Genomic DNA, 21,649 nt, shown 5'->3' with positions numbered 1-21,649 from the left:
TTTCAAATGTCAGTGCTTAGCAGTTATGGGACAGTTTGCTTGGAGAAAATAAAACTGGGGCTGGGGAACGAAATGTCAGTATCTGAGGTGCTGTTTCTGATAGGACACATCAGTTCTGCTGTATCAGTTGTGCAGACTTACAAGGTGGGCTGTTGTCTGGAGAGGCAATCTGTTCCTTTAGCTGTGATCCTCACTCTTTCAAGCTGACTTGGCTTCTCTTTAAGGTAATTGGCAGTGTGTCTCCTTTTTATTTTGACCAGAGTTCAAACATCTGTTTCTGACAACTGTAGTGAAAGTAAAAACATGATCATATTCACAGCCACGAACTGTGTGATGAAAAAGTCACATGAAGTTTTCTCTGCAAGGCATTTAGCCCTTATGTGCTGCGTTAGCTGCTAAGCTGCACTTACATATACAGCTAAGAGCAAGCCCTCTTGTCATGCATTTGTGCACAAGCATCCCACATTGCCTCCTGTAACAACAGCCACATTATGCTTCCTTGCACAAAACCAGCTGTCAGTTTAGATTTTCTTAATCCTGCCAGATTCCAACTCAGCCAGCTAACAACCATTATCTATGGGAAACCCTTCTGCGAAATAAAGCAATGTCCTTACAGAAATGACATGTCATAAAAATTAGTTTGGTCACCAATCCAACAAAATACTTTGTTTAAGTTTGAAAACTACAGACTGGTGGTATCATGTTCCCTGGTGCCATAGATCTCAGAAATGATGAGCAGGACAGCACTATAACAGCATGCAGGGCCAGATCCCTGCTTGCCCTAATTATATAACACATTTAAACTGTGCAATTGTGTTTTGCTAGTTGCTGCCATGTAGACAATGTACATGTATGGCACAGTAGTCTCCAGCATAACCTTTCCAAACTCCATCAGTGTAAATGAGGAATGTGAACCATGAGGATTTTGACAGCATTGGGATGGCTCATTTGAGTGCAACCTGCTCTCTCCAGTGGAAGGGTTAAAGGGGACAGCTCTTCCCCATAAGGACATGGTAGAGGTTTTAATGGGCTCCTCTGTGGAAGGCTAAGGATGGCAAGTGCATGCTAAGAGATTATTTCTGCCCATGGTAAACAGTAGGCAGAAGAAAACCAGGCTGTGTCTCATGACCCTGGACACAGAATATCATATGGATCAGATCGATGAGTGACCGTGAGCATCTTCAATGCAGTGGTCCTCAGCCTTCTTAGCTGCAGTGAACTCTAGAAATCTTTTATGCTTCCCCATGCACCTGGTTCACTGGGCAGGAAGAGGAAGGAAGGCTGGGTGGATGCTCAGTCAATAAAGACCATACCTTGTCAGGGCAGAAAGGGAAGCAGTTTCTGACTCAAGTCAAACGGTTCAAATGCGATGCCATTGCCAGGTCCATAAGCACATGACACTTGGACAAGAATTGCAGCTTCTCAGTGCACCAGCTGATGCAAGCTGAACATTTTCTCTAGGTTTTTCTGTTTTGTCATTGGTTTTGTGCCTTTGTATCATAAATGGTTTGCAAAGTTGTTAACCACAGCCAATTTAAAGCCAGGAGTAGGTGTGCAACGTATCAGTAGATTGTCTTAAAAAGAAAATTCAAAGGTGGGTTTGTTTTTTATATTGTGGGCATCATTAAAAGCAGTTAAGGTGATGTTTCCCTCAAGAGAAATAGGAGAGAAATCTCTTTTTGTTTGCAATGAAAGCTGAGACCTTTATTTGTTTAAAAGATTTGACATCAGGGACTTTCAGAAATAAAATCATAATGTAGCATTGGACTCATGACAAAATACCAAGATCAGCCAATCCATACATAATCTCATAATCCTTTTACATACTGATCATTAAAGACTGTAAATTTTTTTGTGTGATTGAATGTGAATCTCCTCATGACATTTCAAGTCATGCACCAGATCTGGTTTACGGTTCACAAAGTAGAGTACAGCCCACAGCTGTGCTGTAATCACACAAATGAAAACATGTGCTTCCTTTTTTGGGAGTAATAGTATGCCTTTTTAAAGAGAAGTTTTCTATGGCTAGGGGAGAGGGGCTAGTATCTCTTCCAATAAGTGCAGTAACCAGCATTTTATGAGCTTTTCTTTAATATTTTTCTTTTCTAAGTGAAAATTATGCTTATTTATTAATAGTTATTTCCAACTTAATTATTTTGGTTATCTGCAGTTCAAACAGCTATTTAGAGTGGAAAAAACCCAAAACCACTGTGGCCTGTTCCCTGTAGGTTGATGGAGACCTCTAGGCAATCAAAATAATCAGAGCACTGTCTCAGGGTCAGCCTGATCCCTGCAGAGATCTCTGCAGAGGCTATAGCTGAGCTCTTCACATCATGTTTGAGAGCTTTGCTTGTTTTATGTTAAAGGTGACAAGCACAAGCATGCAAGAATCCAAAGCATGCCAGAAAGGTGTTTTAACAGGACATCAGTGCAAACCTGTTTTCAAAACTCAGTATTAAATCACAGGTAGCAACTGTATTTTTGGAAACGGGGAAAAAAAAAAAAAAAAAAAAAAAGAAAAAGAAAGAAAGAAATACCACACTGCAAAAAAAAAAAAAAAAGTTCCCCAGAGCATTGTTTCTAGACTGAGAGCAAACAAGAAAAAGGATGGTCTCATGTTAAAATGCTGAGAAAAGCTGGGGTACAAATCTCCTTCTGTTAGAGACCTCCAAAGTGATTTTTTGGTAATGTCTATGCTTACATTTCTTCTACTACCGAAGGGAGACAGCAGTACACCCTTTCTGGACCCCTTTATCTGTCCAGTCGATTTAGACTTAAGTACTTAGTGGCAGACACTCTCTCCTCAGTGGCAGAACAGTGTCCTGCACAATGAAACCCTAATCTCTGGCAGAGCCCAGCGATGCTGTGACAGCAGTAGTAAGAATGAAGCAGAAAGTGCAGCATTTAAAGGCAGCAGGAGAACATGGTTAGGCAAGATCACCTCAGATTAAACCTTTCTGACTGAGTAATTACAGGGTGATGATGGGTGAGCAGTGTACATAGTCTGATTAATTTCAAAGCAAAGATGGCTTTAGAAATCCCACTGCTTATGGGCATTGGCAGGGCTCCTGCATCCATTCTGATGGATGAAAGACTTCAAATTCCTATACATGGTTCTTAAAACCTCAGTGTGTGCATGCGTTATGCCAGAAAAATCTGTGAGGGTTGTTGAATTTTCAGTTGATCACTCAAAGGCCAAGAAACATCAGCAGAACTGTAATTCAGCCCCTGTCCTGTGTGCTATGGTAGTGGTATAGTCCCTCCCTCATTCAGTGAAGATATTGGATAGTGGTTGAATAGTGCTAATTACAGCTGCTGCCATGGGAAAGGTTTTTGAAAGAGTGCATTTACTGCCACTCCATGCTAGGGCCAAGCCTACTAAGTTCAGAAATAAAGGTCTTTAGGCCTTTGGGAAGTCTAGGGAAAGGGACACAGACTTAACAATCCTGATTGTTTTGGAGAACTCTTCTATAAAAAGGCTAGGCAGTGCTGGATGTGAAAGAAGGTGAGGAGCTCTGGTGGCTGGAAATACCCAGTAAAGAAGCCTGTTGGGATACAGAGCCAAAAGAGCCTGGTTCCACCATCCCATAAGACACACCATCACTTCTGAAAGCTTGCAATGGGCAGGACAAGAGGTGCAGGAGAGAAGAGACGGCCTCATGGTTAAGTATGATTTAAATTTTGCCCTGGAGAACTGGATTTTGTCCATGATCATGCCACAGCATTTTAATTGCTGGGAAAACCACTTGAAACATGTGGAAACTCTCTGTAGTTTCCTCTTTCTCTGTTTCCTGAGACATCTGGGTCTAACTTGCAGGAGGCCATAGAAGACAGTGTGTCAACTCAAGGCAGTGGAGCTGTACCTGCAGCTCTCTGTCCCCAGCACATGCACTGTGCCTGGTCCCCCAGCCATGAGCGAGAGAGCAGCCCCTTGCTCACAGTGTGGCAGGGGTGAATGACTCAACACCTGTGTGTGGAGATGAAGGTGTGAGCGCCTCAGCAGCGAGTGGGTGAGCCTGTTGTCAGAGCAGCAGCACTTGGATGCTGTGCTGGGGACACCTCTGAGCCACACATGTCAGCAGTGAGATGTAATACTGCCATTCATTCCACAGCCAGTGTCCTTCCTCTGCCCTGAATGGGCACAGGGACCCTGTGGGGATCAGTCACTTCAGTGTTCTTGTAACATGTGTCTGGCACAGAGACAAACGGCCCTGCCTTCTGGGCTCCTTCTTTGCCATTTGGTTATTAATAACCTTGTCCATAATGAAAATACAAACTCATTTTCTGGTATGAGAATTGTCACCGATTCAGGGACATTTTAGGGTCATGGAGTGTAAAGAAGTGCCTTAGTCCCATGCAGAGTGCACTGGACTGATGTTCAGTGAGGCTCTTACTTGCATTTCTGTGGTCAGAGTATTTCTCTACCACCTCTCTGTACGTCTGCTTTCCCATGTGGAAAGCATTACAATGTTCTTGAAATTACTTGGTTTGTGGTTGCAGAGCCTGTTTTAATGACATGTATTAAAATACCTGTCAATTCCTGCTCATGTCCCAATGGACTTGACCAGATTGGATTTCCATAGCAACAAGCTGAAGAAGCTGAAAGTAGATCTATAGAGATGGAACACTGCAAAAGCCCTAAAAGCTCAGAGTGGCCTATTCTATTCAGGAAACACTCTATTTTCTTGCAAAACAAGCAGGTAGTACTGGGCAGTTTGGGCACTAATTCAGCTCAGAACAACTGTAACTAGAAAATGCAAAAGTTGGTTTAGATTTATTTTTTTCCACCTAAGTCTCTTGAATTGAAAGGGTTGTTTAAATACTAAAAAAATCAGGAATGTCATGAACAGTAATAAAGAAACTTAGTTTCATGGAAACGTTATACAGCAGTGTGGGTAAGAACAATGTTAGGCAAATAGCTGTTGATTTTTCTTGTGAGTTTAAGCACCTTCAAAGCCCTGAATGGGCTGGTCAGGAGCCAAGAAAATGACACTGTATGACAAGTGTGGAGAGCAAAACTAGCCAGGGGTGTGGAATGCATCTGCTTTGCTTCTGCTGACAGAATGGAAAGATCTATTTTATGAAGTGTTCTAATGATGACTGTTGGTTTCTTTTTCCCTCTTCAGGCAGAGGTGTGTCCTTCATCTCCCCTGACATCAGTGTGGCAGTCTTACACACACCCCAAGCGTACTCTGGTCTCCCACTGATGGAACTTCTGCTCATTGGGGTCAGTGTCATCTGTAAAAGCATGACCTCTTGCTTGAGGGGGCATAGGGGATTTAGCAACATCCAAATCCTGCAAGCAGAGAAGATGACTTTAAGGCAAGCATTTTCCTGTACTGACTTCTGGTACGTTTTTCCTTTGTGCTTGCATTTCTCTAAAAGTAATGCATGTGGCTACAGAAGAAATTGTCCCTACTTATTTTGCAACATGAACCATCTGGAAAGTTACATGAATAAGACAGCTTCCAAGTTTTACACTTGAGAGCAATCAGACCTTGCTCTTTTACACTTGTAGGTCTCTAGGAAACTTTACATACATTAGTTCACTTAATAAAGATTTCACCTCAATTAATTTTTATTTTTAACTCTACAGCTTATAAAAGGGGGAAGGTTTCCTACAGAGATTATTGATATAAAAGAAAAATAACAATGACACAAAAGTTTTCTGCTGATTGATTTGTAGTAGAAAAGCAAGCAAGAAAGACAACATAAATAAAACATTGTATACTGAAGGTAAATGATAATGAATGGAAGAAGAGATGGGATTTGAGAAGGGAAATTAATGTCTTCTTGCTGTGATCTTCCCATAAATATGCAGTTTCATAGGGTCCTCACTGTACAAATGCTTGCATCAGTATTTCTCACATTTCTTGGTTTGGATTAGACCCATGTTAGGGGTGATTGGTCTGAGCTAGTTTTTAAAATCTGGAGGTTTGTCTCTAATATCAATTCAGATAAAGAAAGAACTGCCTTCTTGAATTGTCTCTGTGGAAGGAATCTGTTTCCTATTTATTCTGCTTGACTCCAGAAACTGGCTACCAGAGCAATACCACTGTTCTCACTGACCAGCTTCTGACACTGAACAGCTTTCTGATGAATTTCAGGAAATGTCAAAAAACCTGAAAGAAAGATGGTCACTTTGGGGTATCCAAGCTTTTTAAATGTTTACTCAAATTTTGTCTTTTTGGAAAACATAAAAATCCTATAGGTTGTACAGATGCACATATTTATTTAATCCAGCTTCTTTGTAGATGATACAGTAGTTATGCTGTCTTTCAGGAGCCTGCTGAATTAATGGGAAACAGACTCTGGACCGGATATGAGATGCACTGATGTCTACACTTGGTTGCACTGTGGCTCAATGACCTGTTGCAAAATTTGTAACCTTTCATTTTTGCCTCCTTTTCTCATCTTATCTTCTGTTTGTTTTTAGATTATTTTAGCCTTGTCCTGTCCCTGTACCACAGATACCACAAAAGTCCAGGCTTGCTCAGGGTTTTGAGTAGTAACAAAACACAGAGATTAACTAACCACTGTGGCTAGTTGGAGACTATACATTTTGTTTAAACAGGAACTGACACACATTTAAGTTTAACAGGAGATTCCGGTTCTGACCAAGTTTCCTGTGAATTCTCCCTTATGCTGCATTCCTGTATGCCAGGAGCCTCCCCAGGGAAAACACTTTCCCCCTGACAGTTGCTTATTTTTTGGGGTTTCCATATGCAGGTGACGGTATATGAAGTATTACAAATTTCACTCCCTAAAGCTGAGGGCATCTAACCTGGGGAGTCTTTATGTTCACATAGCAAGGATCACGTATTTTCCATTCTAGCTCTGCTTTTGTTGCAGGTGTACAGTGAGTCCATAAGGCATAAGGGCTCTGGAGACTGAAAAGGGTCCTACACTCAGGCATGATCCCAGCTGTTACTGGTGCTCAGATCCTGCTCACCATTTGGTCACCACTGCAGAAGAAGCTGCCACTCTTTCTGTGGCACAGAATTTCAGTTCACTTATGCTAATGCATAACATAACCCACCCCCTGGTAATCAGCAGAAAGGTCATATTTTTTATTCACTAATCTGGGAATTTACACACAGCGTTAATGCAGTTAACTAAGATAAGCTGGCCAGCAGAAGCTTGTAGGGAGAGGTTCAGAGGAGTGTGGCTGCTGGCTGGTGCTACCCACAATGATGAGGATGGGGCAGCAGCAGGGCTGAGCTGTTGTGGTCCCTGCACTCTGCTGTGGTGCAGCCATATCGCTGCACATCCTGTCCTGCAAGCTGTGTTAATGCTCCTGTCAGAGGTTTAGCTATTATTTAACCATGTTCTTAGCTGTTTCCTCAGCTTTAACCCTACCAGGCAGACTGGGAGCCACCTTGGCTAGGGCTGAGGACTGCTCAGAAACCTTCCCCAAATTCCCCTTCTGGGGCTCAATGCCATTCCCCAGCCATTTGCTGGCCATCCCCACTGTTCAGCCACAGAACTTTGTTGATGGCTCATGAAAGCAGGCTCCAGAAATTCACAAAGGCAACTTAAAAGCCATAAGATTATAGCAAGTTATAAACAATAGGATTTTTAATAATTTTTTGAGGTTTTAGCCTTTGCCTTGAAGCTACAAGGACCAAATATTTATTTTATCTTAAATATATACTATGGTTTCCACATAATCATACACAGGCACAGGCCAGGCACCAGAAAGCAGATGTGGGAAAAACCAGAAACTGAGGGCAGTGCAGTTAACATCAGCCAACAGGGTCAATTTCCTGCAGCGATTATCATGTTGATGAGACTGTAGTAGGTAACATAGAGAGAGATACAGATTGCACACGCAGATGAGAGGGATTGACTGGAAACGTGGGTCTGTCTGGGCAATATGTGCTTTAGTCATGGAGTCATAGAATTCTTTAAGTTGGAAAAGACCTTTAAGCTCATCAAGGCCAATCTTTAACCCAGCCCTGTGAAGTCCACCACTAAATCACGTCCCATATCCCCACATCTACATGTCTTTTAAATACCTCCGGGGATGGTGACTCATCCACTTCCCTGGGCAGTCTGTTGCAGTGCTTGATAATCTGACAAAAGGCAGAATTGCTGTGGGAAAGCTGAAGAACACACAAGGAAAGGCACACCACTGGAACAGATTCAGCGAAACAGTGGATAATAACTAAGCATCAGCTCCCAGGATGATGTTATTCCTAGCTCTATGAAACTATGACTCCAGGAACTTTAAAATAAACATTCACCATTATAAGATTCATGAGAGTTGGCAACATTTTCAGCCCCTATCCCCTCTGGTGTGCCTCTGGTGTCAGGGTCTCCAGTGTGTGTGTGAGGGAATGTGTCTGTGATTTCTGCAGAAGGGCTGGTGTGCTCAGTGGGTTTCCCAGGGACTTGTGGCTCCTTCCTTGGGTTTGCTTGCTTGAAGGATGAACTTCTCTGTAACATTCTGATCACCTCAGGTCTTTGACTTTCCTGCTAATGGAAGTGCACTTTCGGATGTGACAGCTGTAGTCTTGCATGAGTGCAATGACAGAGAACACCGCAGGACTCACAGTTCCATCATAACCTTTGCTGAGCCCAGCCAGTGGGGTTGCCCTCTTCTCAAGGGCTGAGGACAGTGGTGAAGGGTCTGTTCACATACCCAAAAAATGCATGATTTTGCCGGAACCATGAAGCACAACAGAAGGGTCTCGTTAGCATGCAGCACTTGATAGAAATCCAGAGATTATGAGAAGGTGCAAGTCACAGCAGAATTTTTAGGGTTTGAGCAGTGTGGGGGAGAGAAATGGGTAAAACACACCTCTGAGCTGGAAGTTTGAGGAAGCTAACCAAATCTGTAGCTGACACTACTGCGGCTTGCAGTCTGCTGCTTCGTTCTGAGGCTTTGGCACTGTCTTCCACTTGAAAATATTTATGCACCGACACTTCATATTACACCTCAGTCAAATGGAAGGGTTGCATGTCTTGCTCCTGTCCCTGGGTTGTAACACTACAGGTGTTAAATGCTTTCCTTCCCATTCCTTTCAGAGAGGTGCATGCTGCCTTAATTTGATAAGATTTTGAGATGATTTTGTATCTCTTCTGAGCTCTGGCAGAGGAAACTTGCTGACAGTGTTTGTCTCTTTGGGGCAAAAATATCAGCAATTTTACGGAACTCATAAAATCTTGACTGTGCTGCTTCATTTTTCCTATTACACTCGGGGCTAATATAGGGTGCAATTTGTCTTTAAAAAGCCCATGGCTATTTCTAAAGTAAGAAAACTGTGTAAGCATGTACAGAGAAGACTGTAGTGGAGCTTTAGTGGTGCCAGCCAGGGGCAAGTATTGAAGTTCATCTTGGTGGCAAAGAGTGTAGCAAGCCAAAATGGTGTTTTCTGGGAGAGGGGTCACAAGGCAAGTGCATGAATAAAGTGAATAAAGGAAACATAGAAACACCATTAAGAGACACTGAAAAAAACATACAAGGGCTCAGATATATGATTCACATCTCCACTTTCATGTTTGCTGCTTTCAGTTACCTGTTTTCCAAGGTCTCTATCTGCTACCGGGGAGGTCTAGGCAGTTATCACAGATCAAACATCTAAATTCCAAATGGCTCATTTCATCTCAGGGAAGGGCAGTGGCACTTGGGAGCAAACTTCAAAGCTGCTCAGCCAGTTGTTCAGCCTCTTCCACATGAAAGAGCTTTCCTTTATGGGACTTGGTTACTTGAAATCACTCTCAGTCAGGCTGCAATACTGTGATGTGTAATTGTTGCTGACCTCTGAAAAATTCTCAGTTTACAGCAGTACAGGGTGCTGTGAACCCACTTGTGTTGCCTCATAGCTCAGCCTCTATCAGATAGGGAATATAAACGTCAGACAAAGCATGGCTCCTGCGTTTCTTCACTGAGGAACAGAGCAGGAATTAAAGCTCTTTTTTACCTGGAATAGTTTCACCATAATGCATTATTTATTTATAATAATTATAGGTAAACGATACACACAAACACATGCACATACACATATATGCTATATGGTATATAATATGCAATACATCCTTATATTATGTACATATAAATCATATCCACCCATTTTGGCCTCTTCTCTCAGGCAAGTGACAGGATAAGAGGAAGTGCTGTGCCAGGGGAGGTTTGAATTGGACAGAATCAGGAAGATTTTTTTCACTAAAAGAGTGGTGAGGCATTGGAATGGTCTGTCTGGAGAAGTTCTGGAGTCACCATCCCAGGAAGTGCTCAAGAAACAACAGGACATAGGGTGCTTAGTGCTGTGGTCTAGTTGACAAGGTGGTTATCAGTCAAAGGTTGAACTCAATGATCTTGGAGGTCTTTTCTAAACTTAATAGTTCTGTGATTCTATGATTTGTATGTATTACACATGAGAAGGCTTGAATTTTTAATTTTGAATTCTGCTTACCCTCCTGTTAGTAGGCATCATGACTTATTGATGAAAATTGGAAACAAAAATATGTGAAAGGTACTATGTTAAATAAGTTAAATAAAGGTACTATATGTTAAATGACTAACTAAATATCAATGTTATAACTAACTTACACGTTGATTTTTTTCATCATCTGGAGACACAAGACATGAGAGATTCTCTGTGGCTGCAAAAGCATCTCGGTAGGGTCCTGAGCAATGTTTGCAGCAGAGAGGTTTGCTTAACAAAATATAAAATGAGGATAAGCATAGGGAGAAATCTGTGGAAAGTTTGTAATTTGTAGTTTTGTCACAAATAAAGAACATGGCGGGACTTGATGCATTTGTCAAAGAGCTATTAGCACAGATAAATTCCACCTCTGTACTGTCACTTCTGGGCAAAGTAGTAATCCAGAGTTGCTCTCTTGAGTCACATGGCTCAAGGGCATAATGAGTCAAGAGACAGGAACTTCTTGATCCTGAAACATAAGAGAGCATCTTGCAGTGTTAGGGATGCATCCAGGGGAAGATCACTTGATATAATTTGACACGAGAAATAACACAGAAACAGAAACCATATTTGCAAAAAAACTTGTGGTGTTGCCATTCATAAGGAGAATTAATCACAGATATAGTCTGCTGATGAGTCAAAACTAAATATCAATCAGTTAAAGACCTAGTCAAACAAGACCAGAGAAACACAGTTGTCAGTACTGCTGGAGGCAGACCAGCTTCTCAAACATGAGGGCTGTCCCCAGGGAGGGCAGACCACAGGGCAGCCATGCTGGCTGCTGAGTTGCAGAGAAGCAAGAAGTCTCTTCCTGCCCCCTATTGCCTTTCTCAAGGAGCTTTCTCCCTCAGTGGACACCGATCATGTCAAAGACACTCACTGCCAAGTGGTAAAGCTTTATTGGCAAAACATTCTTGACAGTGTCCAGAAGAAAACCCAGAAAACAAAGCAGAAGTGCACAGAATAAAGGGATGCACATTCCTGGTGGGAGTTTGAAAAGTTATCTGTGGTAGAAGAGGAATACACTGCAGAAGTTGCTTGAGTTTAAATTTGCACCCTAAATTATAAGCTGTGTGGAAATATTCCACAGATGCAGCTGCAGTTAAGGGGAGAACAGAAGTCAGAATTTCCTGGAGCTGCAAGCTGCAGTGCAGCCCGAGCCCCTGCAGTGTGCAGAGCAGTGATGTTAGGCACACCCCAGTGCAGCTGGGCCCAGCTCAGAGGCACAGCACGCTCTATGCCTTACACAGCCCTGCGCTGCACTCAGGTGAAAGTGCTCACGTGTCGGGGTGGGCTCAGCACCCACACTTAGAGGGATTTGCTCTGAGGTCTGCCTCCAGGCCCCGCCAAGATCTGACTGCACTTTTGCACTGTTTTACACAGCTGAATGCTGCCCGGTGGCATTTGCTATTAGTCATGAAGAAAATATTTTCTGGAATTAAAAAATCATATTATTTGGAGCGTGATCACATAGAAATTATTTCTCCAGACATAATGACAGACATAACCTGGATAACCTGGAACACAGTGTTCTGTTTATTATAGTGGGGCTATATATGTATTCAGAGGTTGTTTCATTCTCATTCTAAATGGGTACAGAGGCTGACCAGAGAAATAACTGTCCTCTCAAGCCAGAATCAAGTCAAGCCTCTGACAGTCAGTATATTTTAGATTTTAAGTGATCCGCTGTGAATCTTCCAAGCCTAAATAGAAGCTGAGAAATCGCATAAAAAATAATGAAATAATAATTCACATTATGTATTTCCTTCAGAGAAAGAAGATCTTATAAAATGATGCTAATAATTGAATTATATTGGGTTTTGGCTTAACACATGCCCCTTAATGGGCGGATGCAACTACCATAATGCCATCTTCTGTTCATTTATTTTTCAGAATAAAGTGATAACAAAGCACAGCACAGATGGTCCAACGCCATCTGATGCATTTAATCCTAGGCATAAATCCAGGAGGCCTTTTAGGAAACAATGGACAAGCTTTGTTCACATTACAGATCTTTGAGAATGCACAAATATCTAGTTGAGTGATATACTTTAAAGTTTATAGTAATAGAAAAATTGATTTAAAAGGAAAAATCTTTAATCTGGAGAAAGTTGAGCACTATATTTGAATCAAAATTTGAAACCAGGTCTAGCTCTAAGTAACAAATTATTCCACCTCTCCATTAAAATACCTCTGTAAGCAAGAAAATGTAAATAAGAGATACAACATCCATCCAAAAAAAGGATTTTTTCTTTGTTGAGTCATGAGTTTTGTAGCACGGGGAAAGTGAATCAAATTTATGCATGAATATGATACAACTTTATTGGAAAGACAGTATCAACAATGAAGCCATCAATACTTTCAAAATGAGGTAATAGAAAGGAAAAGGCAGCTGTCCTGTTGGGATTCCAGTCAATCTTCTGAGCATGACATTGCATATCAGAAAGAAATCCTTCCTTGCAGCTCACACCCAAGTGATGGCTCTGAGGTGGGTGGTGGTACAGGGCTGTCCAGTGTTGAAGAGGACTGTTAGGGATGCTGGAATGATGTGCAGAGCTGCAGTCAGCAAAGACAAGACTGCCAAGTTCCTATGTAAGCAAATGGAAAACTCATCCTGCTCCCCTTGCCTCTCTACAACTGCTTCCTATTTTTAAACTGAGTTTTGTTGCTGACTATAAAATAATGTAGTAATAGCATGAAATGACAGAATTCCTCACCCAATGGGTATGTGTAGATTTTGTAAAATTGCTTGAGTCCCTAATTCCTTCCGACATGGATGGACTGAGGTGCCTGCATGCCTCTTATCAGAACCCAAAGCTTTCTCTTGCTGTTTTCAAGGTCTCTCTTCTCTGGCTACCCCAGGCAATCTCCTTGCGTAGCCCAAAAGGGGGGCTTGGACAGGATAACAAGGGCTTTTGGCTCCTTCCAGATGGACTGACCTTGTGGGCACAGCAGGTGCCTCATCACCAATCCTCCAGAGACACTGTCTGCTGCCCCCAGGAGGGCTCTGCCTGGAGGGGACCCTGCACCTGGATCCTGCACCTGGGCAGTGCAGGGGCTGTGTCTCCAGCGTGTCTGCCAGTGAGCACCTCTTGCCTGTTATGTGTGATGAGGGATTTGCAGCGGTGCTTGGTGCTTGCTGACCGTGAGGCGGTTGCCTGAGCACTCATTGTCGAGGTTTTAAAGGAAACACCCTTTCCTCAAATCATTTAGTTACTTTTATTTTCCAGATTGTCACTGTGAAGCCTAGCCAGTTATTTGCTCTTTGTGTACAGTTTGTTTTGGTCATCTCCTAAGCCCTGTGATATAACAACCTGTCATATGAAATATAAACACAATAATGCTGCTGTAGCTGTAAATTAGAGAAATTGGTGAGAAACCAGTTTTCTCTTACACCATGCTTCACTTGCATGATGAATTCCAACCTATATTGGCAAGGCTTTGTTTGGGAGACCATATGCAATTGCTTCTTTCCACAGTGGAAGCTGGCAATGTGGTGTTCAGTCAGCCATTTCCATGCAGAAGGCTTGCACAGCCCTGTTTGTCCCCTCTCCCAGGAGGGAAGGCTGGTGCCCTCCCCGCTGGTCGCTCTTGTTTGCTTAGCTGGATCTCTGGGCGGTATTCCCTCTGCTAATTCCAGCTGAAGTCACCTCCTGAGCTGACAAAGCTGGCCAGTGAACTGCCCTGGCCAGACTGCTGTCATTGCTCATTCCTCTTGCCAGAAAAATACTTCTCTTTTTTTTTTTCCTCCCTTTCTTTTTTTCATTATTATTTTTAATTTTCAGATTTGGCCAACCAATAAGTAAAAACTTTGTCTCCCAAGCAGAGGTGAGGTCATACAGATACTGAGCAGAGCTGGGAGTCTGAATGAGCCAGTTATGTCAGCCAGTTAATAACTTCACTGTTGTCATTTATTTGTCATTCATCCAGAAGAATCCAAAAGTGCTTTGCATTCTTTACAATCAGATTGGAGGCTCTTCTTGCTTCACACCCCACCAAGAGCCCATCACCCCTTGGGAGCAGTGCAGAAGTCCTTGGTGGCTCCCTGCCACTCTGCTCTGAAGCAAAGACTGAGGGGGGTAACTGCAGTAGCCAGAGAGTTTGATTTTCCCAGGTGACCACTTGAAAATTGTTCTGCAGCCTTGAGCTGAAGCTTCCCACCAGTGCAGAGTACTGTGGTAATGGACCATGGTGTCAGGGCCACCACACCTGTGGGGCAGAGCCCTCAGATGCTGCCAGGGACCCTGAACTGCACTGCTTGGGCTTCTCAGTAATGTGGGCATGTGCTTAGGCACTTGGCTGTTTCTCAGTGATGTTATGGCAAATATTACATAGAAATTCAGCACTCAAAATCACTTCCTTCTCTTGTTGAATAGGGAAAATATCTCTGGCTAGGATGTCTCAGAAAATTTTTGCATAGGGGAATTAATTCAGCTTTGCATGGTCCTTTGAGAAAGACTTGGAAAGAAATAGAGCATCATGTCCTGTCATGGCACAGGTTAATTCCCTGCACTGAGAGAAGCTCTGTGTGTGACTAAGTGTACAGAAACCTCCCAGCTCAAATCCCATCACATAGCTGTTCAACAAATGTTGTGTCCCTCCCTCCCTTCTGGCACATCTGTGCCAGGAATGGGCTGCAATATTTTCAGATGTGTTGGCAGCCCATGCCCATGCTTCTTTTCAACATTTGGCTGAATGCAGTCTTTTCTATGACACACACTATTTGGGGTTCTGTTGGTATTTTTCCTCTCTCTGAACAACTGATTTAGTCAAACAAAGTCATGAACCCTTGTCTGAAGTTTTCACTCTACTTGTTGTTTCCATGTGAGCAGGGAAATTACTCAGCACAACTCATGAGGCATTTGTGTGTGTGTCTCAGAGCAGTATGTTCTGACAGCAGAGGGCTTCTCTTCCCTGGAGCTTTCTTAGGCTTGGGGGGAAAAGGATGCTAAAGGGAGGAAGAGGGACATGTCATTTTTCTCCTGCTCCCTCTGAGGTCATGCTGACCACTCTGGGCCAGCCTCCCATCCAACAAAAAAACCCTTCTTTGACATGGTCACTGACCCATCTTAGCTTTTCTCATGTTCTCACACATGTTCCAACTCACTACTACTTTTTTTCCCCTTCCTTGACCCTGGGAAACTCTCTGATGCTCCAGCAATCACTTCAGCTCCCGGTTTCAATCACACTGCTGTGAAGTCCTCAGTCTGACATTCCTAAATGCTTTAAGAGTTGAAATTTCCTCCCCCACACCAATTAAATTAAGAGAGTTTGCCAGTGTAAATACCCCTAGACAGCAGAAATGAGATGTATGAGGTGCCTATGTTTCTGCAGTTAATGGAAGTCCTAGTCCTCTGTAATCCAGGACAAAATATCCAGAAGGTTTCAAAGTTTGAAAGCCACCTGCTCACATTGTCCTAATGACTCCGTTCTGAAGGAAGGCCTTTATTAACTGGATGAATTGGTGAAATCCATGATCAATGATGCCTACAGAACTACAACTACCCTAAGATTACCCTAGGTTTTTGGGTTTTTTTAAAGTTTTTTTTCACTCTGTATGCTAAAGGAAGAGGTCTAGATATGTGTTTTGCTATTGTCTCTCTCTGTGGATGTGAATACTGACATTTTTTGGCTGACACAAAACTATTTTTTGTGTCTTGGAAAATGAATCTTTTATCCCCCTTTGCTTTTACAGCCTGGCCTCTCTTGCCACACTGTATTTCCTGTGCAGCCTTACACCCTGTGCCTGAAGGGAAATGAGTTGGTTTGATGGGATCAGAGCTGCAAGGGAGAGAGATGATCTATGCTATGACAGACATTTTCCTTGGTAGAAGTATATTTGAAGCCCTTCTTCATGAAAATGTATCTTCAAAAGATTAGAGATTTATAACTAATGTAATTAATCCCATGGGTCCTGTTTCCATTTGTGAAAGCAGCTGGGAAAGAAAAGTGTTACTTTGAGCTTCTTTACTCCCTAGTAAATTGCTTACTTGGGGTAAAGTAGCTAATGCCTCCAGGATGTAGGATTAGGAAGAGTTTTGGTAAAGTGGAATACATGTAGATTCTTCCTGATGCTACAGTCTTCACTGCCTCATTTCCGTTTCCTGCCAGTCTCTAACACAAGAGCAAACAGACTGAGTCACTGATGCCCACAGGTCTGAGAGGAATCCATGTCAGTCCTGTCCACCACCCATCTGTCGCAGCCAGAGAACATGCCATTCAATTTCTCTCCACTGACTTCGCTGAAATGAAGAATGCAGCTATTACTGGGGATCATGGTGTATATCATTTCCCTCTAACTCAATAAATTTAATCTGGTTTAATCTATAGGGAGAATGCTCAGACTCAGCTCATGTCAGCCATGCTCTGTTGTAGGGTTTTGGTTTGTCTCTACAAAGCAGCTGCTAAAATCACAGCTATTTCCCAAACCTGCTGCTAAAAGCCACCTTTGGTCACCACCTATGACAGTATTGCTTCTGGCTCTCTGAGATGTGTTAACTACATTCAGTACATCCAGTGCTGTTCCTCCGTGCCAGAGGGTGACAAAGAGTGGCTTGGCAGCTTGTTGCAAGCAGGATACCCTGAAGGTTGATACTAGGACCATTATTGTTCAATGTCTTTATCAGTGACCTGGGAAATGATACTGAGCATTTCCTCTGCAAAATGCAGATGACACCAGTCCTGGAGTATGGCTGAAATTCTGAGAGACAGAACTTCACCCCAGAGACAGATGGATAAACATTTCACTGGGTAGACTGCATGCAGCCTTGTGAATTCAGCAAGGAGAAACACACAGTTGTGGAGCTGGGATGGAATAGTCTGATGTCTGTACAGGCTGGGCAGTGACAGGCTGCACAACACCAGAGTGAAAAGGAGTAAGACTTATGGGTGGGTGGCAGAGTCAACAGTGGCCAGATGTGCTCACGTAATGGATAAGGCAAGTTGTGCCTTTTGTTCAAGGGGGATGTAGAAAAACTAGAGAAAACCCAATGGATGGCTCCAAGATCTTCAAACCTAAAGTGCAGAACCTCTTAAGAGGGACTGAGGGAATTGGGCTTGTTTAATCTGATGAAAAGGAGGTAAGGAATTTATGACAGCCTGCAAGTTCTTAAAAGGCAGTTTATAAAATGATGACTCCAAGGGAGTTAGTAAGACTGTAAATCCAAATGATTCCTAGCCATTAGAGGTGGTAAGATAAAGTGTAAGGGCAACAACTGTAGCACAGATTGTCCAGGATGAGCATAAAGGAAAGCACTTTCATCAGGAGGTTTTGCCACACTGGAGCAAGTTACCTGGGAAGGTTTTCAATCACCACTCTTGAAGGTTTCCATGACCTTGCTAGATAAAGCTGCAATTGACCTGATGCGGGTGATAAACCTCTTTGAAATGGAGATCAAACTAGAGACCTGCCCACAGGTCTAGCTGACATTTATATGGCCCTCTGATCCCTTCACAAAATCAGGTCTGAGGCAAAAGTCCATTTGCCTGGACACACATATGGGAAAAGTCTCTGGGCTTCCATGCTTCTATCTGTAGGAATGTGCTCCTTTTCCACTACTGGATCAGCATTATTTGAAAATGTACCAGATAGGGTCTATGATTAACTTTGGGTCAAAATCAGTTTGGTGACAGTCACCAGTTGCATGCACTATTTACTACCTACAAAATTTTCTCTTGGCTAGGTCTCTTATGCACCCTTGCATAGTGGAAATAGGCAGATTATTTCTCTTCATTCCTGTTTCAGGCCTTGCTTTTCAAACAGAGTATGAACTTCATGAGACTGATCTAGATAATAGCTGCTGGCTGCAGGCATAGCTATCTCCAAGCTGTTTGAAGATGGGCGAAGTTTTATGTGCGCGGGGCTTGATGCAGGAAAATAGTGCAGAGTCCTTGTTCCACATGCTCTGTGATTAATATGATATTGGTGCGTGATGAATGAATAAAAGGACTATAGCATTCTAAAATACTCCCAAAAATGAAACCTTTATGCCCACTGATTTTTATTTCTTAATATTTCCAAGATGCTTTTAACAACAGGAAGCCACCTGTGCCTACCCATTATCAGAAAATCTGCTTGTGATAGTGCCCTTTCACTGGACTTTAGTATGTGAAAAGGGCATTCTGATTTTTTTTTTTTTTTTAAATTTAAATAGGTAAGGCTTCAAACATCTCCTCCAGATGACCTGCAGACCCTTCAGCCTTGGCAGATTTCCTCGTGTAATTTTCTAAGTGTGGTATTTACCTGCACTGCTGATAAAAGCCCCACTTCCAAACTGTAGTTAGTTAGCCTTTAAATCCCTGCCAAGACCTGCTATTGAAAGACTGCCTTTCCGTGACCTCTCTTTTGGCACACCCAAGAATAATGAATAAAAAAAGTCTTTTACTTCAGCTGCTAAAACCGATTAACTGCACTTTCTTTATAAATTAAATAAATGTTCTGCATCTCAATAATAAAACCTGCATTCTTCAGCATCCTATCTACAGGCCATTTCACATTTTACCATCAGCAAATTAAAACCTCATACCTAGTTTTGAGAAACAGCAGTGTAATTTGCTACAAAGCTACAAGTCCTGCATTTGTTCTGAGTATGACTTAGCACGTGAAAAGAGATTAATTATGACAAATACTTTCTGTATATGAAAGTTTCATACATGGTATGCTTCCTTTCCTAAGTTTAAAATATTTTCAATCTCAGTTTGGAAAACAAAGTAGAAATACTGCTATATAAAGCATGTAAAAAAACATAATAAACATCCTGGTCTGAGAAACCTAATTCTGCTTCTATTTAACCCCATTAGTAAGTAGAACACAGTCATCACTACATGAAAGCCAAAACCAGATAATAGACTGAATTATCCAGTTCAGTGTGTAGCAGGATGAACCTGTTAGAGTCTCTATTCCTCTTCTGTAATTAATGCCTAATGCCTTATTGATAGATAAAATAAATCAAGAGAACTACTCTCATTACTCTCATTTCATTAGATAGTGGTGTCTGTGAAAACATTTATCCAGGTGTCTCTAGGGTGAATAGTCACTGATGAATGATGAACCTTTTTTTTTCTTTAACCTTGATTATCTGGTGTCAGCTGCAATATAGGTCACAAATTGAGTGATTTTATTGTAAGCCAGTAGTTCTCAAAGGTTTTGCATCAGTCCCCTTCCTCTGTTTTGTGCAAGGCTTTTGCTTGCCCTCCTCAGGATGAGCAGTGGCTCAGTCCTGTGAAGCCAGGGTGGGAGGCAGAGCCTCACACTGCTGACATGCGGGTGCCTGGTACCAGCAGTTAGATCAGCCAGCTGATCCTTGGCTAGTCCAAGGTGTGACTGTAATTAATATATAGTCACTAGCTTTCTTCAATCTTCAGCTGTTAGTATAAGGTAAAGAAGCACAATATGACTATTTTTGTGTGTGTGTAAAGCTGTAGAAGAATGAGAGCTAGAAATGAGGGAAGCAACATTTCCATGCATCTTTTCAAACAGAAGATGCCTTATGTGTGGCAAAGTGTGGTTCAAGGAATGAGAATGAGAATGCACATCACTAGTCAAAAAAAAGTGCTGAGAAGACTCCTCTGTCAGCTTTTTATTTTGGTTACACTGCTATGCAAGAAGATAACTACAATTAGCTGTGCTTCCACTTCCTTTTCAAAAATCATGTTGTAAGAAATACACGAAAGAAATGAGCTGACAAGGGAACAAGCTTAACGATGAAAAAAACAATCAAGGGAAAAGAAGACTTTCATCACTTTGCTAAGCTTGTTAACAACGAAAGGTGGAATTTGGATCTTAGTAATTTGTTCAGTTCACAAAGTTTGGAGAGGTAGGTGGTTTCTGTAATTGAATTGGGCTTTGCTGCCTCTCAAGCACTGGGTGGTGTTTGTTTAGCAGAGTCTTGTCAGGCTGAGGTTTGCCTTTCAAACAAGTCAATAACAATGGTAATAAAACACTTTTCACTTCTAAATGCCCTTTCATCTGAAATGCCAAGGCACTTTGCACAAATGGAATGCTTCTCACTATACCAAAATGAAAGTATGGATTATTATCCCAGTGGCAGCAAAATCAGAACATGGGATCAGAGTGAGAAAATGGTTTGCTCAAGCTGGTGACAAAAAAAAAAAAGGAAACATAATCTGGGCACAAGTCGCTGCACAAACCAAATTTGGTTCACTTGCTGTCCTCTATGTGTCTGTGCTGTGATGATATTCAGCTTTTTCCTGTCTCAATCATTACACTGGTTGTGTTTTTCAAGTTATTTTTGTGATGTTGAGTATCCAAGGGCAAATACAGTTTTCATAGGAAGTGTCTCTTTCCCAGACAGGAAACATGCTTACTCAAGGATGGGGGGAAGAACCAAAAATGGTTATGGCTAACAAAAATCATCTGAATTTCCATATCAAAGAGACAAGTGCATCATTTTCTAATAAGCAGGGACAGCCATGCTCCTGGTCATTTCACATAGCTGCATGTAAGCTGGGCAAGAAGCTACTGGAATAAAAAGCATATTTTCTCTCTCCTTCTCTTCCACCCACCTCTACCTCTTATGAGAACTTGGAAGTTCTCATAAGAGGTAGAGTATTTAAAATTCTCTACAGCTGGGATTTTAGACTAGTGAAATGTCAAAAGAGTTGTCACAGCCCTAACTGGTATTGCAGTCTGTCTTTGAATGCAAATCAAGATAAACTGAACATACCCTAGAGGACTTAATCCAGTGAGACTGGGTAGACTGATCAGAAGCCTTTCTGCAAACACTCTCATTATTGTGTGCTGCTTTGATCGTGATGCTGGAGCACAGGGTGCAACCAAGCCCAGCAAGAGCAATCAGGCAGCACACGTCACATGGCACCCCAGCTGTGAGCTGGGGAAGGGGCATCCCCAGGCCAGAGATCCTGCCGTCCCAGACTCCCAGGCTGTCTGTCCACATAACTGCTTACACCCAGGGTGCAGGCAGGGCTCAAAGCCTGCAGGGATGGGGTGTGTTTGGCTGTGCCTTACATCACCCGGGTTGTATGCAGAGGCAGGTTGGAGCCTAGGAGATGCAGGAGATGCTGAGGTTCACTGTCTCCAGAGCCTGCTGGAGTTTACAGCATGGTGAACTCTTATATTGTGTCTAAAGGGATGGAGCAAGCCCACTGTTGAGACTAGCCTCACAGCACCTTTAATGTGCCAAGTGAGAAGTTTGCTCTATATCACTGTATCTTGAAGTAACTGAGAACACAGCTCTGAA

At 42.4% G+C, this 21,649-nt stretch overlaps 1 long non-coding RNA gene across 3 annotated transcripts in view; it reads left to right on the top strand.

Moving 5' to 3' along the window:
• Positions 1-21,649, top strand: part of LOC147648517 (uncharacterized) — a 60,117-nt gene that overhangs the window by 3,770 nt on the left and 34,698 nt on the right. For all 3 annotated transcript variants that reach the window (XR_015280643.1, XR_015280642.1, XR_015280641.1), the window contains exon 2: positions 5,127-5,349. This is a non-coding gene — a long non-coding RNA (uncharacterized LOC147648517). The remainder of the gene's footprint in view (positions 1-5,126; positions 5,350-21,649) is intronic.

Source organism: Cyanistes caeruleus, chromosome Z (assembly GCF_971803275.1).
Source record: "Cyanistes caeruleus chromosome Z, bCyaCae1.hap1.1, whole genome shotgun sequence".
NCBI classification, from domain to species: domain Eukaryota; kingdom Metazoa; phylum Chordata; class Aves; order Passeriformes; family Paridae; genus Cyanistes; species Cyanistes caeruleus.
The sequence above is the reverse complement of the archived record's forward strand: the minus strand, read 5'-3'. Positions and strand labels throughout refer to the sequence as shown.